The sequence below is a fragment of the Chiloscyllium plagiosum genome, unplaced genomic scaffold (assembly GCF_037043375.1).
Source record: "Chiloscyllium plagiosum isolate Xiang-an unplaced genomic scaffold, Cpla_swu_hap1 HiC_scaffold_12, whole genome shotgun sequence".
In the NCBI taxonomy this organism is placed as follows: Eukaryota; Metazoa; Chordata; class Chondrichthyes; order Orectolobiformes; family Hemiscylliidae; genus Chiloscyllium; species Chiloscyllium plagiosum.
Genome location: NW_028270150.1, coordinates 77,307,449 through 77,331,735, shown reverse-complemented (window position 1 = coordinate 77,331,735; position 24,287 = coordinate 77,307,449). Strand labels below are relative to the sequence as shown.

The window sequence follows — 24,287 nt, the reverse complement described above, 5'->3', positions numbered from 1 at the left end:
TCTTCTATGATGTTGTGATGAGAATGCACACTTCATAAATTATGAGAACTTGGAACAAAGGGTAGTACAGACTTATTGGCCCAATAAGTCTGTGCCCACCATGATGTCATTCTAAACTAATCCCACCTGCCTGAACATAGTCCATATCCCTCTATCCCCTGCCTCTTCATGTATCTGATATATTGATGGGATATCTAAGAGTTGTATATATTCCAGAATAGCTGACACTTTACAAAACCTACACTAAGCGGATTAAGACCATAGCATAAAAAGACAGATTATGCATGATGCTAAATTCTGAACAGTTTGCCTGGTTCAGATTAATGCTCCGCACAAACACTACTAATTCCAGTTGAGCACTCTCTGCTAAATCTGCAGCATATTGAATTCTCAATATTTTATGGCATATAAATTGAGCCATCAAGCACTCTCTTCCAGGCAGATTAAGTCCCCAATATAATAGGCAGGACATGTGCACATTTACAATCACTAAGCATCTCAGTTTTCCAATGTCTTGGCTCGAAATTGTTTATCTAAATTGCTGGATATAGATTTAAGATTTTGCACTCTTATTCTCAATGGATATTAACTTTACACTGCCTTATCTACATGATTCATAACACACCATTCAAATCAGGAAAATGATATTGAAGTGCACCACCAAACCGCTGTGTTCCTTTTTGTGGTACCGAAGAGGAAATTATATCACGATTGAAGAAATTACTTTTCTTCACTGTCAAGCAAAAGAATGAAGTATTAAAGTTTACCACCAGAATGAAAATAAACTCCTTTTGAGTATATGTTGATAAATCCTAATACTTGACTGAAGATAATGCTGCCAAAGAACACAGTTTGTTCTGAAAGAGACTCTCTGCACCCAAAACATTAACTCTGCTTTCTCTCCACAGATGCTGTCAGACCTGCTGAATTTCTCCAGCTAAAGGTAACTTTTGTTGCAGTTTGTTCACATGTTGCTCAAACCTGCCTCTGCACCCAGAGTCCAGTAAGCCTCTCTTTTTTGATCTAAGACTTCTGCCAATGAATGACCTGGCCTTCCCAGCCATCAATATCTGCTGCAAGGTTCAGGACAATATAAGATAGCCAACTGCTAATAAGGATTGTTGCTGGCTAAATATATAACGAATAATCACTTGAAATTCCAATCACAAACTGCACAAGCAAAAGAAGTTCCCCATTGCTGGTTTGCTGACTTGTTCTTGCTGATGCTGTTTTGTTCTTCAGCAACCCATCTGCCTTGATTTCACAAACTAGTCAATACGGGCTATGCATCTTTCTAACTCGTGTTGCGTGAAGTGACAGAAGACACTGTGCACATCAATTGCTATTAATTATCTTGAGAATATAACATACTTTTCACATCTGGAACTTGTTGTTTTAACGAGTCCAGAACGTTATAAACATTACTACTGGGGCTTCATATAAATGACAGAAAAACATTAGTATATGCCTGAGCAAATTTCAAATGGGCTAAAGATGCAACTGAAGTAGAGCAGGTTTATGCAGAATTCACTTCTATTTCCGCAATGTGAGTTTAAGTCTAGTCTAGGGCAAAGAAATTAATGATCCCTTTTGCTTGTTTACTCAAAAAGAGCTAAAATCTTAATTCAGTTCCTGCTAGGTACACAACCAAAGTTTGACATCCAACAATCCCCATAAATCAGCAGTGATCTATTACACCAATCCAGAAATTGCTTTGAAATTGAATGCATTCATATCACTTTTCATTGGCAGTTACTTAATTGAAGCATCAATCTATTTATTTCAGCAGGTTAAAGCTTTAACTAAGATAGCAGACAAAAAGAATGTCATCTGAATGCACAAGAGTATTTTCACAACAGTACTTTCCAGGTTAAAATCTTATTTCACAAGACTAAGACAATAGTTGGTAAAGGATTATCTGTAAAGCTGCAGTGATGCATTGAAGACTGCTTCCCTGAGATTAAACAATATTGCTGGAACAGAAAGTTGTTTAATCCATGCTAGCACTGAGATGGGTATAAATATAACATTGAAGAAATGGGAGCAAGAGTAGATCATATGACCCTTGAGTCTACAGTACCATTTGGTGCAATCACAACTAATCTTTCTCCTCAGTTCTACTTTCCTGTATTTGTACCTAACACTTGATTCCCTGAAAGATCAAAAATATATCTACGCCAGCCTTAAATATACTCAGAGATGAAGCATTTCCAACATTTTGCGTTGCAGAACTCCCAAGGGTTGAATTTTCCTACTTTCGGGCTAAGTGTTACTTTCTGGGAATTTCATGGTGGGTGTCCTGACAAGACTCAAAACAACTTTTCTCAATGCCTTCCATTCCTCACCTTCCATCTCCTAGCAATCAGCCTCTTTGACGTCCTTCTCACGCAATCATGAGGCAGAGAAGGCAAAATTCCTGCTGCTGCCGGTTCTTCTAGCATACACGCTGCCAGTGATATATTCAAAACTAAGCTGAACACTTCCGATGCTACAAGTCAGATTCATATTTCTAAGAAACCAATATCTCAGAAAAGGGAGCTGGGAGTCTGTTTTCCAAGTAAGGACTTGGAGATCATGGTGGACAGAAGGGTGTTCGTTTACCTGGCAGAACAGCAGAGAAGGCAAGGGACCAAACCAAGCCAGTTTGGACACAGTTAGTGGCCTGTGTCAATGCTATTTCCAAGGTCAGACAGAAGTGCTGGAGAAAGGTTAGCAATCTGTTGCTAACACCCTTGCTCTGCTACCTCTCACTCACTCTAACCCATCCACTGCACACAAACCTCACCAACAGTCATGGACCACCAACTTCACTGTGTGCAGTAACTTCAGGCAAGCAGTATCTCCATTCATCACCTCTCACCCACCTCAACTACCACAACTACTAACCCTTTCTGCCCTATGGCTAAAAAGATATGCAATCAGTCGTGGCTGGCAGGCTCCGAGTAAGTACCAAGTCAGTGAGCACTACAAAATGAAGCTAAGAGCATCCTGCCGGATGGCTGTCACTACGTACAAAGTGACTGGGCAGGAGCATGCAAGTCAGTGGTGTCTTGAAACTCGAAAACGGAGTCCTGAAGGGTTCAAGTGGACTGTGAGTCAGTTTGAGATCAACCATGAGAATGTGACGAGGCTGGTGGTTTGCTAATGGACAGCCTGGTTCATGAATAGTGATGGATGCTGTGCATGAAGCACTCAAAGATATGTCAGTGATAGAGCATTAAAACTGCGTCGAGGAGAATTAAGCGGTGAGCTGTGTCCACCAGTATACTGCTCTGACTGGCAAGTAGGGAGCTGTTGTCTGCTTGTGAGAGGACGATTGTACGCTGCAGTGAAATATGGCAAAGTTAGCTAATAATGTGATGCAATTGCTTGGAAAGAAGGTATGTGAGGCTTATTTGTGAGATTAAATATTTGCCATTGAAAACTTAAAAGGAAATTGGAAACTTTTTTTTCTTGATGTTGAGATTCAGATTTTTCCAAACTTGTCATGTTTTCCAATATTCTTTACCATTGTTCAAGAGCTGGGAACATTCCACCCAAAATTCACAATCTTTCAGAGAAGCAATTTTTCACCATGGTCCTAAATGTTTAAAACCTTCTACATTCCCAATTCTTGGCCCCCATGTTCTAGGCTCCTCAGCCAGGAGAAACAGCCTCACAGTGTCTCTGCTATTAAGCACTTTCAGAATATTGTATGCTTGAGTGACATTACCTCACATTCTTCTAATATCCATTACAGCACTCAACCCAGGAAGCTTAGCTGTAACAAGTCTAGCTTCCCTTGTACCTGGAGACCAGAACTACTCAGAGCATTCTAGGTACGCTCTCACAATGCACGCAGGTGCAGGACTTCCTTACTGTTGTACTCCAATCCTTATGTAATATGTCATTTCCCTTATTGCTTGTTGTAAATGCTGACTAACTTCTGGCTTCCTTGTAAGAATACATTCAAATTCTTTGAAGGTCAACATTTGCAGGTTTAGCACCCTTGAAAAATAGTCTGCTTTTCTATTCTTGCCACCATCAGGAGAGATAATGACATGGTGGTATTATCAAGGGACTATTAATCCAGAGATCCAGGTAGTGTTCTGGGACCAAGGTTCAAACCAAGTTCCATCACAGCACATGGTGAAATTGGAATTCAATAAAAATCTGGAATTAAGAGTCTAGTGATGACCGTGAACCCATTGTTGGTTGTCGGGAAAAAAACGCATTTGGTTTACTACTATCCTTTAGGGAATGTCTCGGAATTTAGGAAAATCATATATAATGTATCCACTGTCTCTGCAGCTACCTGTTTTACAACCCGAGGAAGTTGTCCATCCAGACCTGGGGATAGGTTGGATTTTAGTCTGTTAAGCTCCGTTAATACTCTTTTGCTGCTGGTAATTACTTAGTGGGTGTGAAAATCTTTGTGCCTCAGTACACACATTTCTCAAGTTCCTCTCTTCCCTACGACCACATACATTTTAATGGGTACTTGTTAGAATTGTCTTAATGAGACAGAATTTTAGAATGTGAAGAAGGCTGAAACTATCACTTTCAGCCTCTGCCAAAAACCTCACATTTTGCCAAACTTTCTCCACTCTTTCCTTGGCCGTTCAGGAAGGCTCTACCAAAATTGCATGTTCTATCAATGTTTTAACTCAAAGCTAAGCATTCAATTCTTCAAAACACTGCCAGCCACGTACTTTGACCTCTGCAATATTGTTTGCCTCCACTTCCATCGTGTCCCTAGTTTATTCAGGCTTTCGTACCCTCTCCACTCCATTCTCAGTGCCTTCTTTTTCTTTAGTTTCCAGTACATGCACTCATTCCTTGAGCAAGGCCTATTCATATAACACTCTTAATCTGTGGACCCACACTGGGTGCACAATACATCAATTTGAAGAATGTTGTCAATATCGACAAATCTCTCCATGGCTTTTGCCCATCATGCTTGGTGCTTCCTACATGTTCGGCTGCAGAACGTATGTGATTCAGGTTCATCTTGTGATTGCTTTTGTGAAGCTTATTAACACCACCATTATTTACACTATTACATCGCAGACTTATACACATAGGGCTGATCATACCAGAAATTGGCTAGATGTCAGTTTTGGAATATTTCATAGAGTTTCTCTCAACAAGGCCCAGGCAGTTTTCTCATACAATCTCCTCAAACAACGCCTCATTAACCATTTACCTTGATCTCACGGTGCTCACTCATCCTATTCTTCCAGTTGCCGGGTGCTCTCAGGATTCCTGGCACTAGCAACATATTTAACAATCTGCTTGATACTCAGTGAAGCACTGTCAATCCAGAGCTGCCCTGCATGGTCCCTCTACATTATTCTAGAGCTGGCAAATAAGGATAACTTGGTGTGCTACTTTGCAGGCCACAACACCTGATGCGCTCAGTAAGTGCAGAGGTCATCGTCTGGGTCAGTGCGGTTTCAGTACAGACAATGTAGTTAAAAGATCAATGACCTTCTTCAATCTGGCAGGGTCAGTTCCACCATCTTGCATCTGTTCCCTCATACTCCCTCCACTCTGCCTCCACTTCCCACCAAGGCTTGCATTGTGCCACTCTCACCATGGTGCAACATCTTCCCTTAATTGCCGTTAGCCACCCGAACTCTCCGATCCACTTAACCCCACAAGGCCTCTGCAGTGCCTACTGACTCACTCAGGGCACCTCACCACCTTTACCCCACCTGCACTAACAGGTGTGCCATCCATTTTCATCTCATTCCGGGAGACAATGGCCTTTTGCAGGGCTGAAACAACCAAGATGGATTTCGGGGCACCCAGCATTCCCTCCTCACTCTCGCTGAAGAGGGAAACTTGGCTCCCGCTGGTGAGCACTGCCACTGGTCCTGTACAGACAGTGAAACATCAGGTCCAGCAACCAAATAAGATACATTGACCACTGCTGTGCAACTCTCAATATCCTCGCAGGGAATGTGTTCTTAACAAGACAGAACTACTGTCCTTTGTTCGCAATGCACTCTCTCTAAGATATACATGAGTAGTATTAGTACGTTCTCCATATCAATAAGACCATGAGATATAGAAACAGAATTAAGCCATTCAGCCCATCGAGTCTGCTTCCTATTTGATCATGGCTAATACATTTCACAACCCCATTTTCCTGCCTTCTCTCCATAACCCAAGATCACTTGACCAATCAAGAACCTGTCTCTGTCTTAAATTCACTCAATGACTTGGCCTCCACAGCCCTCTGAGGCAATGGCTTTCACAGATTCACCACCTCTGGCTGTAGAAATTCCTCCTCATCTCAGTTCTATAGGGTCGTGCCCTTAGGTCCTAACCTCACCAACCAGTGGAAACATCTTCCCAACATCCACTCCATCCAGATCTCTCAGTAAGTTTCAATCAGATCACCACCTCATCCTTCTAAACTTCATTGAACAGACTCAGAGTCCTCAACCGCTCCTCATGTGACAAGTATTTCATTCTGGAATCTTCTTGTAAATCTCCTCTGGACAGTACAAACACATTCTTCCATAGATTCGGGGCCCAGAATAGCCCTACAACACATCCCCTCCTCTACCTCCAATGAAGAGTGCACAGATGCCTCATTGGACGTACAGGTAAGGTCATGTTCGGCACCCTCCACCAGCTCAAATACTGACATCTCGGGAGCTGCATTAGCTGCGTCAACTCCATATTAGAGTTGGGAGCACTTGCACTGCCACATCTCTGCAGTTGGCCAAGATTAAAATCAAAATGGAGGACAGCCAGAGAACTGCTCACCCCCACGGTGTCGGCTATTTGTGACTTCATTCAAATTCTGAAGCAGACGCAGAAGCAGCAGATAAATCTGTCGGAGGCATTGGGTAACCTGATCCAAGGTTTGCAGGACCGGAGTAATTCTGTGGGTACCCTACTGCCTGTAGTGTAGGAATATGCGGCTGCCTGCGTAGACAGGTTGGTGGCTGTCATGGACAGCCAGGTCCATCTCTCTTTTCGTTTGCTGGCTATATGCACTGACATGCTGTAGCTATTGGTGCTCCCCAATGATAAGGTGATTTGGGGAGAGAGGGGCATTGACTTCACTCAAGGTGCCACTTCCTCACAAGAAGATAGAGCAGGACATAGATTGGGGAGACAGGAGAAGACTTTTCCCCTTGATGGTGGGGACCAGGGACACAGATTGAAGCTATGGGGCAGAGATTTAGAAGAGATATTCTTTTTCACCCAGTGGTGGTAGGAATCTGAAATGCTCTGCCTGTAAGGGTGCTCAAGGCACTAACACTTAAAAAAATCTTTAGACGTGCACTTACAAAGCCTAGGTACATAGGTCATTCTGCTGTAACGTGACACTGTGTTGGGTTAGATTAGATTGCTTACAGCGTGGAAACAGACCCTTCGGACCAACAAGTCCACACCGACCCTCCGAAGACCAACCCACTACCCCCCCCCCCCCGACTAATGCACCTAGCACTATGGGCAATTTAGCATGACCAATTCCTGACCTGCACATTTTTGGACTGTGGGAGGACACCGGAGCACCCAGAGGAAACCCACGCAGACACGGGGAGAATGTGTAAACTCCACACAGACAGTCACCTGAGGCTGGAATTGAACCTGGGACTCTGGTGCTGTGGGGCAGCAGTGCTAACCACTGAGCCACCGTGCTGCCCCTAAAAATTCATTCATGGGGTGTGGGCATCACTGGTTAGACCAGCATTTATTGCTCATCCAATAAGATCCAAATTGATGTGAGTCTGGAGTCACATGTAGGCCAGACCAGGTAAGGATGGTAGATTTCCTTCCTTAATGACGTTGTGAAACAGATGGGTCTTCACCCAATAATTGAGTCATGATCATCATTAAACTCTTAACTCCAGATTATTTATTGAATACAGATTTTACCATCTGCTATGGTGGATTTGAGCCCATGCCCAGAACATTACCTGGATTAATAGTCTAGTGATAACACCATTGGGTTCCTCTGCAACCTCACGGTATAGAAAATCACACAATGAAAAACTGCGATAGAAGATCGCGCTGTAGAAAATCGCTAATAGAAAATTGCTATACCCGTTCAGCAGAAAGTTTGCATTATCCAAATAATGTCCACAATTCATCAATAGCTTTAAAGCCAATTCACGCTGACTAGCAGAACGACCTCTACAGGATGACTGACCAAATGCTGGAAAATGGGATTAGTGCAGTTAGGTGTTTTCTGTTGGACCAAAGGATCCTTTTCTGTGCTGCTATCTCTATGCGTCAGTGCAGGAAACACATATATGTCCCAAAAAGTCTCTCGGGTCATTCCAGAGGTGGCTGCCTTTCTCAGCTCCATCCCTCAGAGCTATGGGAAGTCAGTCCCGAAGAATACAACTTCTTCAGGGCTGGATATGCTCAACCCATTTGGGCCTCCAAGTCACAGGGCTGCCAGGATTGTTTGACTAATATTCCAAGACCATCACACACCAGTTGGGTGGGCTCTCTCCAGCCCAGTTGCAGAACCCAGGAGTGTACTGGTGACACTTCATTTGGGACCTGGGAGTGTTCTGCCTATAGTCTGGCTTCTGGGCATACTAATGTTACCGTGCATAATATAAACACAGCTGACTGAGAAAAGAACTACACTGAGTCCATGATACAGAAATGGTGACTGAAGGTGAGATAAATAGTTCCTGTCTATTGGAATGTCATTTGCTGTGACTTAAAGATACAGGCCAGCCTGGTCTTGAATCTATGCCACTATATAACAAATCACGCTCATTTGCAATATTTTTGAGCATCGTATCCTCTCCAACATCCTGCAGTGATCAGATTCTGGTTTCCTGTGCACCTCCTAGTCTAATTTCATCATCCGCCAAACACTGTGGAATTCCTTCTTCGAAATGTTTTGCTTGTACACTTTGTTTGCATCACCCCACATTCCACTCCACTCCACCAACTCGAAACACACCTCCACCTTGAACAAATTATCGTCCAGTTGCACTAAACCTCCAGGAAAGACTTGGCAGCTACTTCTTTTCTGTGAAATGCCTTGGGATATTCTTGCAGGGTAGCTACATGAATGAAAAAGACTTTATGTTGTGCGAACGTTCAGGCTAAAGCAAATAATAGCATTATCAAGTGAAACAGCAATGTGAAGATAATTGAGAATACTAACACAAGTTAATCAGCTGCTGAAGTCTGAAATGTCATAATTAAAGAATGTAGTTGGAACGAAACAACCCTGAAATCATAGTGAAGCTGATTGAAGTATGATATCCTTGTTTATTACAGCTTTTAGTTTGCATTTTAATAATGGGAAAGTTCACACCTCAAGCAGCTCTGTATAATATGCACGGCATAAAAATTTGCCTTCATGCAAAGACCATAAAACATTTGCATGCCAACTGTGAAGCTAATGGCTAACCCTGATGATTAGGGCAAGAGGAAATAACCTGGCTTACTACTATTGCTGCTACATTCTTCATCACGTGGAAGAAAAACACAATGACCAAACATTTCTCTTTTCCAATTTTCTTCTCTCTGTATGGAGGAATTGTGAGGAAAGTTTAAGCAGATTGGCACTCTACTCACTAGAGTTCCAAAGAATGAGAGGTGATCTCATTGAAACATCGCAGATTCTTAAGGGCTTCGCAGGGTAAATTCTGAGAGGATGTTTTCTCTTCATGGGAGAGTCTGGGACCAGAGGGCACAGACTCAGAATAAAGGGGTGCCAATTTAAGACGGATGAGGAGGAATTCCTTCTCTCAGAGGGTTGTCAGTCATTGGAATTTCCTGGGAGAGACAGCCATGGGGGCATAACCTATTTGTAAATTTAAAGCTGAGGTAGATAGATTCTTGATTGGTCAAGAAATCAAGTGTTAAAAGAAAAGGGAAGGACAGTGAATGTGAGGAATGTCGGATCAACTATGATCCTAATGAATGACGGAGCAGGCTAGAGGGGTTGAAAGGCCTTTTCCTGTCCTTACCTCTTATGGTATTAAATTAACTGGCAAGTGATTTTCTATTCTGCCCAGATGCAGCAGCTATTAAAATTTTTAGTTCTGTGAATGGGACTTGTGAATAATTTTAAAATCAGTTGTTCACTCTGAAAAAGAATAACAATGTGTTAACTTATTCCTACTTCTGATTTTTGTATTCATTTATTAAGATAAAATTCATGTGGGAAATGAAGGGTTTCTCAAACTCAATGCTTGAAAAGGTAGTAGAACAGCAATGATTGCAACATTTAAGAAGCATTTAGATGAATACTGGAAAAACCAAAGCAATGAGTCAGAGCCTGGAAATGGGATTAGAATATTATTTCTGGGTCCCAAACTCTGCACCATCTCTGCATTCAGTGCTTGATGATCAGTGCTGACATGATAGGTCATAGAGGCTTTTCTGTGCTGTAAAACTTGCTGACTAAGATCACATATTAGAACATAGAACACAAAATATTACAGCACAGGACAGGCCCTTTGGCCCTCAATGTTGCGCCGAACTGTGAAACCAATTTGAAGCCCATCTAATCTATACTATTCCATTCTCATCCAAATGTTTATCCAATGACCATTTAAACACCCTTAAACTTGGTGAATCTACTATGGTTGCATGTAGGGTGTTCCACGCCCCTACTCCTCTCTGAGTAAAGAAACTACCCCTGACATCTGTCCTATATCTATCACCCCTCAATTTAAAGCTACGTCCCCTCATGCTAGCCATCACCATCCGAGAAAAAAAGGTTCTCACTGTCCAAAATAACTAACCCTCTGATTATCTTAAATGTCCCAATTAAGTCACCTTTCAACCTTCTTCTCTCTAATGAAAATAATCTCAAATCCCTCAGCTTTTCCTCGTAAGACTGTCCCTTCATACCACGCAACATCCTGGGCGGCACAGTGGGACAGTGGTTAGCACTGCTGCCTCACAGCGCCAGAGACTCGGGTTCAATTCCCGCCTCAGGCAACTGTCTGTGTGGAGTTGGCACATTCTCCCCGTGTCTGCGTGGGTTTTCTCCGGGTGCTCTGGTTTCCTCCCACAGTCCAAAGATGTGCAGGTCAGGTGAATTGGCCATGCTAAATTGCCCATAGTGTTAGGTGAAAGGGTAAATGTAGGGGAATGGGTCTGGGTGGGTTGCTCTTCGGAGGGTCGGTGTGGACTTGTTGGACCGAAGGGCCTGTTTCCACACTGTAAGTAATCTAATATAAATCTCCCTTGAACCCTTTCCAAAGCTTCCACACTCTTCCTCACATTCCTCAAGCGGTGACCAGAACTGTACGCAATACAGTTGCCCAGTACTCTGCATTCCTGTTACTCCTTCCAAAGTGAATCACCTCACACTTTTCCACATTAAACTCCATTTGCCACCTCTCAGCCCAGCTCTGTAGCTTATCTATGTCCCTCTGTAACCTACAACATCCTTCGTCACTATCCACAACTCTACCGACCTTAGTGTCATCTGCAAATTTACTAACCTATCCTTCTACACCTTCATCCAGGTTATTTATAAAAATGACAGTGGACCCAAACAGATTCTTGCGGTACACCACTAATAACTGAACTCCAGGATGAATATTTTCCATCAACCACCACCTTCTTTCAACTCGCCAATTTCTGATCCAAATCATTAAATCACCCTCAATCCCATGCCTCCATATTTTGTGCAATAGCCTACGGTGGGGAACCTGATCAAATGCCTTACTGAAATCCATATACACCATATCAACCGCTATCCCCTCATCCAACTGTTTGGTCATCTTCTCAAAGAGCTCAATAATGTTTGTGACGTACGATCTACCCTTCACAAAACTGTGTTGACTATCCCTAATCAACTTATTCATTTCTAAATGATTATAAATCCTATCTCTTATAACCCTTTCCAACAACTGAAGTAAGGCTCACAGGACTATAATTTCCAGGCTTGTCTCTACTCCTCTTCTTGAACAAGGGAACAACATTTGCTATCCTCCAGTCTTCTGGTACTATTCCTGTGATAATGATGACATAAATATCAAAGCCAAAGGCTCCGCAATCTTCTCCCTGGCTTCCCAGATGAGTCCTCAAATGTCCTTTTTGCAACCGTACTACTGTCCTTGACTAACAACACCCACACCACCTCCTCTTTTACTATTTTCTCTGTTCTTACTGAAACATCTAAATCCCAGAACCTGCAATAACCATTCCTGTCCGTGCTCTACCCATGTCTCTGAAATGACCACAACATTGAAATCCCATGTACCAACCCACGCTGCAAGTTCACCCACCTTATTCCGGATGCTCCTGGCATTGAAGTAGACATACTTTAAACCAACATCTTGTCTGCCAGTGCCCTCTTGTGACGTTGAAACTTTAGTTCTGACCTCACTACTCTCAACCTCCTGTATACTCGAACTACAATTTAGGTTCCCATCCGCCTGCTGAATTAGTTTAAACCCACCTAAAGAGCATTAGCAAATTTCCACCCCAGGATATTGATACACCTCTGGTGAATCAGCTGAAGATCATCCTGTTTGTAGAGGCTCCACCTGCACCAGAAAGATCCCCAATTATCCAGGAATCCAAAACCCTCCCTGCTGCATCAAGCCTGTAGCCACGTGTTCAACTCCTCTCTCTCTCTATTCTTTGTCTCGCTAGCATGAGGCACGGGCAACAAACCAGAGATACCAACTCTGTTTGTTCTAGCTCTAAGCTTCCACCCTAGCTCCCTGAATTTCTGCCTTAAATCCTCAACTCTCTTCCTATGTCATAGGTACCTATGTGAATCACAACTTGGGGCTGCTCCCCTTCCCTCTCAAGGATCCCGAAAACACGATCAGAGACATCACGCACCCTGGCACCTGGGTGGGGGGGGGGGAGCAACACACTAACAAGTTCCTCATTCCCAAGAATCTCCTATCTGTCCCTCTAACTATGGAGACCCCAATGATTAATGTTCTGCTCCTCTTCTGTCTTCCCTTCTGAGCAACAGGGACAGACTCTGTGCCAAAGACCTGTGCCCCACTGCTTACCCCTGGTAAGTCATTCCCCTCAACAGTATCCAAAACAGTACACTTGTTATTGAGGGGAACAGCCACAGGGGATCCCTGCACTGCCTGCTGGTTCCCTTTCTGTCTCCTGACCATAACCCATTTACCTTCTTCCTGTACCTGAGGAGTGACTACCTCCCTGTAACTTCTCTCAATAACCCCCTCCGCCTCCCGAATGATCCGAAGTCCATCCAGCTCTGGCTCCAGTTCCCTAATGCAGTTTTCAAGGAGCTGGAGTTGGGTGCCAGTGCTGAAATGGTGGCAGGGCCAATAGTTTTTGAGGTATCCAGGGCCTCCAACCATTTCCTGATATCACATGGAGTGAATCAAATTGGCTAAAGCCTGGTTAATGTGCAGATGGAGACCTCTGGAGTTCAAAATAGAAGGTCAGACCTCAAATTGTATGCCAGCTAGAATATAACTCCAGGAGGTCCCAGTGCATCAATACAAAACAATTCCAAGTATGCTTTGAGAAGATCCATAGTTGCTGCATTTTCTGGACTACAGTGACCTCATCTTCATCACATTGTAAATATTATTTTATTTAATATTGTTATAAAAAATGAACCATCCTCGCTTTCTCCATTCATACTGTTGGGGCATAATGCCATGAACAGCAAGCAGCCTCTGAAAGCCTACCCGAGGTGCTAGTCGAAGATAGTGGATCATGGTGGTTACATGAATAATCATGACTCTACTGAGATCCAAAGTCTGCATGCAAACTTTCCCTCAGAACTTCCTAGTGTCGATGGGATGAAAGAACATGGCTAATTTTCTTCCACCACTTCAATGTAGGGACACTGAAGGACAATTCAATGAAGGACCTGACTGAAATTAGTTAATTCAACACAAAAAACAGATTGAGCTCAAACTCAAGCTGATCTTTCTGTCCTAATAATACTCTACATGGTGTCAATATGATCTTCATAAGCTCGGAATTACATTGCATTTTCATCAGCATAATACCACCAAAAGGCCTGTGTGTGAATCTGGCTTTTACTATACATGCTGTAAAGTTATAACGGGAGAGGTGCTGTGGGTAATTAAAACACTAATTTTGAAGTGCTCAGTTATCAACTTTTTTTTTGCCATTCACAGGGTAAAAGTTAAAATAAAATAAATGCATGCGAAAGCTAAACACTGCATTCATTATTTTTTCATCACCCACTCTGTCAAAAATAATGTGGTTTCCAGTAACACAAACTATTCAGCTTATATTGCCCATTAGTCCAGGAACAGTTAGTTCTTAATGCAATAAATATTGCAACCACAGATTCTGCAATTCCTCCTTATCAGCTACTTCAGACCTGTTGATGATGTAGTAGTTTAACCACAGTAAATGGAAAATATATTGGCAGCTCTTGTTTGCAATCAAACGCTCAAATGTTCACTCAAAGTTAGTACACAATTTCACTGTGTCTCTGCTAGTTTTTGTTTGTGAGGGTATGGTTTAAGTTTGTTCAGAGCTACCCTGAATATATTCTACTTTACCTTTTCAGTTAAAAATGTCAAGGATTAAATGAATTGTCAGCCCCACATTACCAGAATTGGGACAGGTCAGCCTAATTTGATCAACAAGGAGAAAGTGAGGACTGCAGATGCTGGAGATCAGAGTCGAGAGTGTGGCGCTGAAAAAGCACAGCCGGTCAGGCAGCATCCGAGGAACAGGACAGTCGACATTTCGAGCATAAGCTCTTCACCAGGAATGGGGGTGGCCCGAAGGGGGCTCGGAGATAAATGGGAGGGGGTGGGGCTGATGGGAAGGTAGCTAGGAATGCGATAGGTGAATGAAGGTGGGGGGGTGTTGGCGATAGGTCAAAGTGGGGAATGGAGCGAATAGGTGGGAAGGAAGATGGACAGGTAGGACAGTTCGAGATGGCGGTGCCGAATTGGAGGGTTGGATTTGGGATAAGATGGGGGAGGGGAGATGAGGAAACTGATGACGTCGACATTGATTCTGTGTGGTTGGAACGTCCCAAGGCGAAAGATGTGTTCTTTCTCCAAGTGTCAGGTGGCTAAGATTTGGCGATGCAGGTGGCCCAGAACTTGCATGCCCTTGGCGGGTTAGGAGGGGGGGAATTGAAGTGATCGGCCACAGGATGGTGGTCGGCAGTGGCCACGGTCTGTGGGGCGGAACTGACGTCGTCATTTTCCACGGTGGTGATGGCTGTAGCGGCTCAGTGGCTAATGGCATCCGAGCAGTTATGGAATGATTAAGGAATCCCGAAGTTTTGAGTTAACTAAGTGAAAGTTTGGTGTACTTACGTTCCTTAATGGATTACTGAAGAAGGGCTTATGCCCGAAACGTCGATTCTCCTGTTCCCTGGATGCTGCCTGACCTGCTGCGCTTTTCCAGCAACACATTTTCAGTTACGTTCCTTAATGTCAGATAAGCTGGAGAAAATGCATTTGTTGAGTGTTTGCATTCTCCCCAGTATGAGGAACAGCAGAGGTCCTTTGCAGTCGGCCCTGTGGCTGATCAATTTAACTCCCCCTCCCACTCCACCGAGGACATGCCAGTCCTGGGCCTCCACCACCGTCAAATCCATGCCACCCGCCGCCTGGAGGAAGAACACATCATCTTCCACCTTGGGACCCTCCAACAACATGGAATCAATGTCAATTTCACCAATTTCCTCATCTCCTCTCCCCTCACCTTACCCAAAACCAACCCTCCAAATCGGCATTGCCCTCTTGACCTGTCCTACCTGTCCATCTTTCTTCCCACCTATGTGCTCCACCTTCCACTCCAACCCATCAACATCACTCTCAACCTTCATCCACCTATTGCATTCCCAGCTACTTTCCCCTCAGCTATACCACCCCCTCCCCTCCCACTTATCTCTTAACCCCCTTTGGTGCCCAGCCACATTCCTGATGAAGAGCTCATGCTTGAAACGTTGACTCTCCTGCTCCTCGCATGCGGCCCGACTGGCTGTGCTTTTCCAACGACACACATTTTGACATGTAATTTGATCAACAACCAAGATATTTTGAGTTGGAGTTGGCCTATTCTTTTCCAAAGTATGATGGTGTTTATACAGAGAAGCATGACACACTCTAGGCATGCTATTCTCCCTAATAGCATCATTGCAGGTTTTGGACACATAACATGACTTAGATAAATAACAAAAGTTTTTCTTTTAAACATTGCACATTGATTGTGAAACTCATAGGGAAGAAGCAAGTCGGAACTTATAAATAGAATACAATGGCAGAACCACTGACAATTGATGCATATTTGCATTTTCAACCCAACAGTGGGCAAGGATCACATCATACTCAGAGGAGGACAAGCAAACCAGTGTGGAGATGGTTGCTGGGCCATTCAATCTGGGGGCCTACCAATAGGAAAGGGGGTGTGGGCCCACTAAGAGCCATTCTCCACCCTAGCAGTTAACCTGAATGTATTAATAAATGATTTTATTGTCACATGTATTTTACACTATAAATACAACAAAACACTTTGAAAAGCTTTCAATTGTCACCACAATCCGGCGTCATTTTGAATAATTTAAGAATAAGAAAAAATTTAGAAAGATATAGCTTAAAGAGAGTCCATCCGTCCTGAGCCAGCTCGTCATCAATGATGCCAGCGCTGGCATCCCTCCTCCATCTCCCCGTCTACACTGGATCCAAACAATGTCAAAGTCATTGATCCACAGGCATCATCTTTTGTTTCTGCACCAATGGACTAACCTCTTCGCTTATTCCCAGTTGTGGTATCCCAATACCACCACCCACCCACTCTTCACAAGACGCTCACGGGCATCCCCACCCAATCATCCACCCACCCCATGTAGCTCCCCACCTGCCCCCTCCATGGTGGAACAGCCATTTGGTAGAGCTGTCTGGTTTTGATTAGCCACAGCTCTTGCCATGCAAATATCCATTTCGGCCAATAGCCCAAACCAAAGGACTGGTAAGGTCTGGCAAGCCGTTTTCAAAGAGAAGTGACTCAGGCATCTTGCCAGCTTTTCAGCCAGCAGGCAAGACCCCCCACAACCTGATCTAGCTTTCAAATTTGTCATCTTTTTTATTACTTGCTCAACTCTCTGAATCATTGCATCCTGAGTTCAGAATGAATTTGACAAAAAAGGCCACCGCTTTTTGTCACTTCCTGAAGATCCATTGTTTTAGAACCATTTACCATCAAGTAAAGAAAATGAACACACCTGCTTGATAACACCATTCAAGCCTCCTAATTCAGTCAGTAAAAATTATCAAAGCATGCCACTGGAAAACAATCTGAAGTTCAATTAGATTTTGCTTGTAACTGATCGAGTACTTGTATGGCATTGCAGTTTTCATGTTGTGTGCATTTTCTGGCCTGTTTCAGCCTACCTGCCAATAAATGCCCCTCAACAATGAAGAACATAGCTTGCCAAGTCTACAAACTAAAAATAGCTGCAACAGGTTCTGAACAAACTCGCTACAAATGTCAGAAAGTTTAACAGGTCATGCAAACACACAAACATACAAAGAAAGAGCAGGAGTTGGACAGTCTGCCTGCTGAGCTGCTCTGCTGTTGGATAAGATTGTGGCTGAACGTAATGTTGTGGAAAATCACAACACCAGTTCGAGGAACAGCACCTCATTTCCCACTTAGGCACAGCTTCAAGGTCTCAATATTGAATTCAGTTAACTTCAGAAACTGGCCTTTAGATAAATATTCTCTATTATTGTTCTATTTTCCATCGTGTCTTTCCCATAGCTATGTTGCTTTTCTGAAGGGTTCTGAAGAAGGGTTCCTTGACCCAAAATGTTAACTGTGATTCCTCTCCACAAATACTGCCAGACCTGTCGGGTTTTTCCAGCAATTTCTGTTTTTGTTTCTGATTTCCAACATCTGCAGTTGTTTCGGGTTTGTTTTTGTTGTGTTTGTGTCTTGTTTACTTTGCACTTAGTAGAAAGGACAAATTCTCCACCTTTAACACTATGGTTCACACCTGCTTTAGCATTTCTTTCACTGCTTCACCACTATTGAGAACGTCTTCGTTTCATTTTGCATCGGGCCCTCTTACGTCTCCTCTACATCTCTGTTTATACCATCACTGGATGGTAAAAGTTGTTGTTTTACCCTGTGCAGTGCCTCTGCGAATACTATCGCGAAGTGAAGTGACCCCTCATTTTGTTGAAGAGGGTGATAAAAGAGTTGACTTTGCCTGTTCATTCCAGTGAAGACAGGAATGAAATGGAGAGCCTTCATCAGTTCTTGGATTGCTGCAAAGAGGCAGAACCTGGTTTTATATTTTCTGTTCATCGTGCCACTGTGGAATTCCCAGGCCATTGCTCCTTATTGCTAAATACATCAAATTAAATCATGAAACAGAAACAGAAAATGTTTGAAGCACTCAAAAGGTTGGAAAGTATCAATGAACAGAGTTAGCGTTTCATGTCAATAATCTTTCTTGAACAGTCATGATGTTAGAAAGCTTATGGAACTGAATATTATTTGGAGAACTACAGCATATTCCTGACAAAAATTAGATTTAAAAATATTTTATTCAGCTTTTAGACTTCTGTTTAAACTGTCAGGGTTTGTCTGTCTTTTAAAAGTACTCTGCATAGTGCCATAATTTTGTATGGTATCTGTCATTAGTGTCATGGTTTAGTGTACTGGCTTGTATCTAATGTCACCACAGCTCATTTCCAGTAAGTGATTCCCCATCTTCCCTTATGACTATTAAATGGTGTGCATCCTTTATGGTTGTTAAGTGATTCCAATATAAACCCTCATAGGCCATCTCACGTTGTGTGGCTAATGAGCTGTGATGATTCTCTGAATTCTGGACTTCTTTTAACAATTCTATGGGAGTGCTGAAGTTTGCATAGTACAGACCATCAATTTTTTGGCCTTTGTCAGGAATGATACTATGGAGGAGGTTTTTGCAGTCACTGAAGAATCCATGGCTGCTGGTAAAGTGTACCATAATCTCTCCAGGCTTTTTAAAATAAACATCCCCCAAATCATAGTTGATCATATTAATTGACATTTACGTTAAAATCCATACATTCTTGATTGCAGAACACTGGAAGGGGAATTAATAATCAAAATATATATTAAATAGCCTTGGCACAGGAACTCTGAGTGCAAAATTTTGTTTTCCTGGTGGTCATTTCAAATATTACTGAAGGGAAGAAAATAAATTATGGATTAACGTTTATAATGAAAATAAACAACTATTCCTCTTATTTCAAGATGTCTCTGCCAGAAGTTTCTAGACTCGTGTCTTGGTCAAAAGTTATAATGTAGTTCTGAGGAAGGGTCACCGAACCTTAAACGTTAACTCTGATTTCTCTCCACAGATGCTGCCAGACCTGCTGAGCTTTTCCAGCAATTTCTGTTGTTTCAGATGTACAGCCACGGTTCTTTCATTTTTTATTTGTTATAACGTGGTTGATCTGGGGGTCGGAATAGGTGGGGTGAGAGGGGACATAGAGTGGTGATAAGCTTTAATTCCTCTTTTTTGTGTTCGTTCACAGGATAAGGGGGTCACTGCCTAGAGCAGCATTTATTACCCATTTGTAATTGCCCAGAGGGGGAAGTTAAAAGTCAATTGCATTGCTGTGGGTCTGGTGTCACATGGAGGCATTTGTGAACCAGATTGGCTTTTTCTTTCAAGGGGCAAAGATTGGATACTCATCATCAGACTCTTATTTCTAAATTATTATTAAATTCAAATTCCACCTTCTGCCATGGTGGGATTTGAACCCCTTTCCCCACAAAATTATCTGGGTCTCTGGATAATAGCACTAGGGCACAGCCTACTCTACCCTATCCTTCTCCAGATGTGTCCTACATATGCACAGATTCAAATGCTTATGGCAACTGCACAGGGGAAAACAACTCTGCTGCATTCTGTCAGGTCAAAGGACAAAAATGCTGCAATATGAAACATTAAAGATGAGAAGAAAAATGAAAAAGAATAATCACATGGCAAACCACTAGTATGTGGTCAAAAAAGGCTTCGGTAGTTGGGCCTGGCACAGATGGCAGTTAGTCAGTGGTGATTTTGAGCAGCTCAGAAATTGAATGTAGACGGACTTCTCTTTCAGCGTTAAAAATCACACAACACCAGGTTATAGTTCAACAGGTTTATTTGGAACCACTAGCTTTCGGAGAGCTGTTCCTTCATCAGGTGGTTGTGGAGGATACAATTGTAAGACACAGAATTTATAGCAAAAGTTTACAGTGTGATGTAACTGAAAAATACCTTGATTGTTTGTTGAGTCTTTCATCTGTTCGAATACCATGATAGTTTCACTTCTTTCATGTATAAATCACAAAACCTTTTTTTAAAAGTTACATTCTCAGGTTAACTGTAACAATTGGTGTTAGCCAGATAATATTAGATTAGATTCCCTACAGTGTGGAAACAGGCCCTTCGGCCCAACCAGTCCACACCTAACCTTCAAAGAGTAACCCATCCAGACCCACCTCCCTCTGACTAATGCACCTAACACTGTGGACAATTTAGCACGGCCAATTCACCTGACCTGCACATCTTTGGACTGTGGGCGGAAACCGGAGCACCCAGAGGAAACCCATGCAGACACGGGGAGAATGTGCAAACTCCACACAGGCAGTCACCCAAAGCTGGAATCGAACTGGGACCCTGTCACTGTGAGGCAGCAGTTAGCCCCCTGTGTTCTCTCTCTGTGCCATAATGTTTAGAATGATTCTAATCTAAAAAGTGAGTTTGTAGAGTCTTACATGGATTCATGCAGTTTTTGAGCAAAGTACAATGTAACTCTGCAATTACAAATTTACCCCACAAATGTATATATGTGTGCATGTGGGCTTTTGTGTGTGCCTCTGTCTGTCTGTCTGTCTGGGGTGAGGGGTTATGAGTGTGAGAGAGTGTATATGTGTGTGTATGTGAGTGTAGAGTGTCTAAGTCTGTGAGGGGGAGCATGCATGAGTGTGGGAGTGTGTGTGTCTATAGGAGTGTGTGTATGTCTGGGTGGGGGGTTATGAGTGTCTGTGAGAGAGAGTGTATGTGTGTGTGTGTGTGTGTGTAGAGTGGTCTAAGTCTGTGTGAGGATGTGTGTGTCTGTAGGAGTGTGTGTGTGTGAGTGTCTGTGTATGCGTGTGTCCGTGCATATGTGTGTGTATAGAAGTGCCTGGCTGTGTGTGTACAGTGCAACGGTGGTCACCTGTAGTGTGACATGAACCCAAAGTCCCAGTTGAGGCCCTCCCTATGGGTATGGATCTCTTTCAGCGATATCTTTTCACTTTTCTCTTAAACAATCAAATTGGCACCATACCGTGGCGATGAATAAAGACTTTTCACTGTATTTTATTGTATTTCTGACTAAAATACACATGACAATAAAATCATTCACTCATTCATTCACAAAAAATGTCTGAAATATATGATTACTTATAAAGTCTGGAATAACTCTAATGAGTAACATAAAAATGTTGAGGCATTGCCAAAACGTGGATTATTTGTTCAGGAAAACCTTCCAACTTGCTCCAAATCGTAAAATTTAATCAGAAAACACTGTACTATGTTGAAGATTAGAATCATAGAATGTGGAAGCAGGCCATTTGGCCCATCCAGCCCTACTCTGACCCTCTGAAGAGCATCCCACCCAGATCCAACCCATCTACCATCGATGAAGTAAATTCCATCTGCCTATTGCTCTGGTTTCATTTCTTTTTATCTAACCTATCTTTCTGATCAACCTATTTAATAACAGCTCTGGAGCAGGTGGGTCTTGAACCTGGCCCTCCCAGTCCATGGTAGGGACACTACCACTGTGCCTTTCAGTTCTGAATGACTTGTATGGGATTTGATGCAATAACTGAATAAAGGAAACAACTTTATACATAATTCCAAGTCTAAACATTGTTAGTTACCTTGTTGTATTTTTTTCAAGGATTACTGAAGTATAACATAATTATCAACAAGTACTTAGAGCCCAAACGTCTGAGGGGATTGCTCCATTGTAGAGTTTAGATGATTAGATTAGATTCCCTACAGTGTGGAAACAGGCCCTACGGCCCAACTAGTCCACACCAATCCTCCGAACAGTAACCCACTCAGACCCATTTCCCTCTGACTAATGCACCTAACACTGTGGGCAATTTAGCATGGCCAATTCACCTGACCTGCACATTTTTGGACAGTGGGAGGAAACCGGAGCACCCGGTGAAAACCCACGCAGACACAGGGAGAATGTGCAAACGCCACACAGACAGTCACCCGAGGCTGGAATTGAACCTTGTAGAGACAAGCATCCACTTACTGTAAACCCAGACAGGAGACTATTCTATAATCTGAAAATAGGGTCAACTGCACTGTTGAGGTGCATTTACCACTGTCCATCTGAATTGTTGGACAAATGTGCACCTTTCCCCATGCCATTCCAATGGAGCAGAAGCGATGTCTGAAGTAAATCATCTTCCAATGTCCTTCTGCTCCCAATGGAACAAGTGCCTGAACCATTTTCATATCATTATTTTCTTTTGCTTCATTCATGGTATGTGGTGTTGCTGTCTATGCCAACATTCACTGCCTGTCCCTAGTATGTGTTTGAGAAGGTGGTGCTGAGCTGCCTTCATGAACAGCTACAGTCCATCTGTTGTAGGCAGACCCACAATGTGGTCAGGGAGATCCAGGTTTCTGACCCAGTGATAGTGAAGAAACTGTGACATATTTCCAGGTCAGGTGGTGGTGTTCCCAAGTATCTGCTGCCCTTGTGATTCAAGATGATTGTGGTTATGGGTTCATAAGGTGCCGTCTACAGTGCATTTTATAGATAGTACACATTGCTGCTACAGTGCATCGGTGGAGGATGGAAGGAATGTTTGTAGATGTGGTGCCAATCAAGTGGGCAGATTTTCCTGGATGCTAAGTTTCTTGAGTGTTGTTCAAGCTGGAGTTATCCAGGCAAGAGGGGAGTATTCCATCACACTGTTAACTTGTAGATGGTGAACAGGCTTTGGGAAGTCAGGAGGAGAGTTAGTCACTACAGGATTCCCAGCCTTGGAGCCACAGAACCTACATATGGCTAATCTGGTTCAGTGTCTGGTCAATGATAACTACTAGGATGTTGACAGGGAGGGGAGGGGTTCAGTGAACCTTATGAGACCATGGTTAACTTGCCTCTTATTGAAGATGGTCATTGCCAAGCAATTGCATGGTATGAACGTTACTTCCTACTTGTTAGCCCAAACCTGGATATTGTTCTGATCCTGCTATATTTGGATGTAGACAGCTTTAGTAGCTGAGAAATGGCAAATCATGCTGAACATCGTGCAATCATTAGCAAACATCTGACCTTGTGATGAAGGGGGAGTCACTGATGAAGCAGCTGGAGATAGTTGAATCAAGGTCACTGCTCTGAGGAACTCCTGCAGAGATATCCTTGAGCTGAGATGACTGACCTCCACCAATCACAAATATCTTCCTTTGTGGCTGATATGATTCCAATCAGTGAAGACCTTTTGCCCTGATTCCTATTGCCTCCAGTGTTTCTAGGGCTCCTTGACGATGCACTTATCAGTAATGATGGAGGATCTCCATTAACTGTATTCATGTTAAGTTGGGCAATATGCATCTTTGTAATAAGACATTTATGTCAAATAACTCTCAGTGTGCAAGATCTTACTTCTTGATTTCTAGTTGATCAAGAAGAGTACACCCACTAAATGCTTTGCTCAATAACAGTTTCTATTCAACAGGAAACCAGTGGGTTGAAATTCCGTCCATACATCATAACTTATTTTACATTACATACACACTAAACCACTCTATGAATTGAAAAAGATTGTTTTAGTGAGGTATCATATTTAGAAGCAAAATATCACTGATTCCCTTCAAGACAACTTTTTTGCAATGTTATTTTTACTGCACCAATTGTTTTGTTAAGGGTACTTGTGTGACTTCTGATTCATCCTAAAAAACAACAGTTGCACAAGACAATATCTCCCATTAGCTCTGATCTGAAACAGCTGAATTTAATTTTTCACGTGGTCGACCTACTCTGCATTAATTGAGGCATCCAAAATAATAAGAATTACAGCTTTAGCATATTAGGGATTATAATTCCAATTAAGCACTATTACTAAAATAATCATGTTCTATCTACTGAAAAGCTACACTTAATTTTGTTTTTCCACTTGGCCTAATTCTGATGCACAACATTGCTACGGTTCAAAAAATCATTTCTGCTGGATTAAGCTGGCAACTGAAATTACAACATGATTTCCCCTTTATCACTGAGTCTAGAATTGGAAGCACTTACAATCAACTTTCTCCCTCGGTGATTGTTAAAAATCAGAAAACA

General features: G+C 42.7%; 1 protein-coding gene across 2 annotated transcripts in view; it reads right to left on the bottom strand.

Annotated features, from left to right (window-relative positions):
• The window catches only part of frmpd4 (FERM and PDZ domain containing 4), a 646,818-nt gene that overhangs the window by 314,154 nt on the left and 308,377 nt on the right, over positions 1–24,287 (bottom strand). The gene's annotated exons all lie outside the window — the stretch shown is intronic.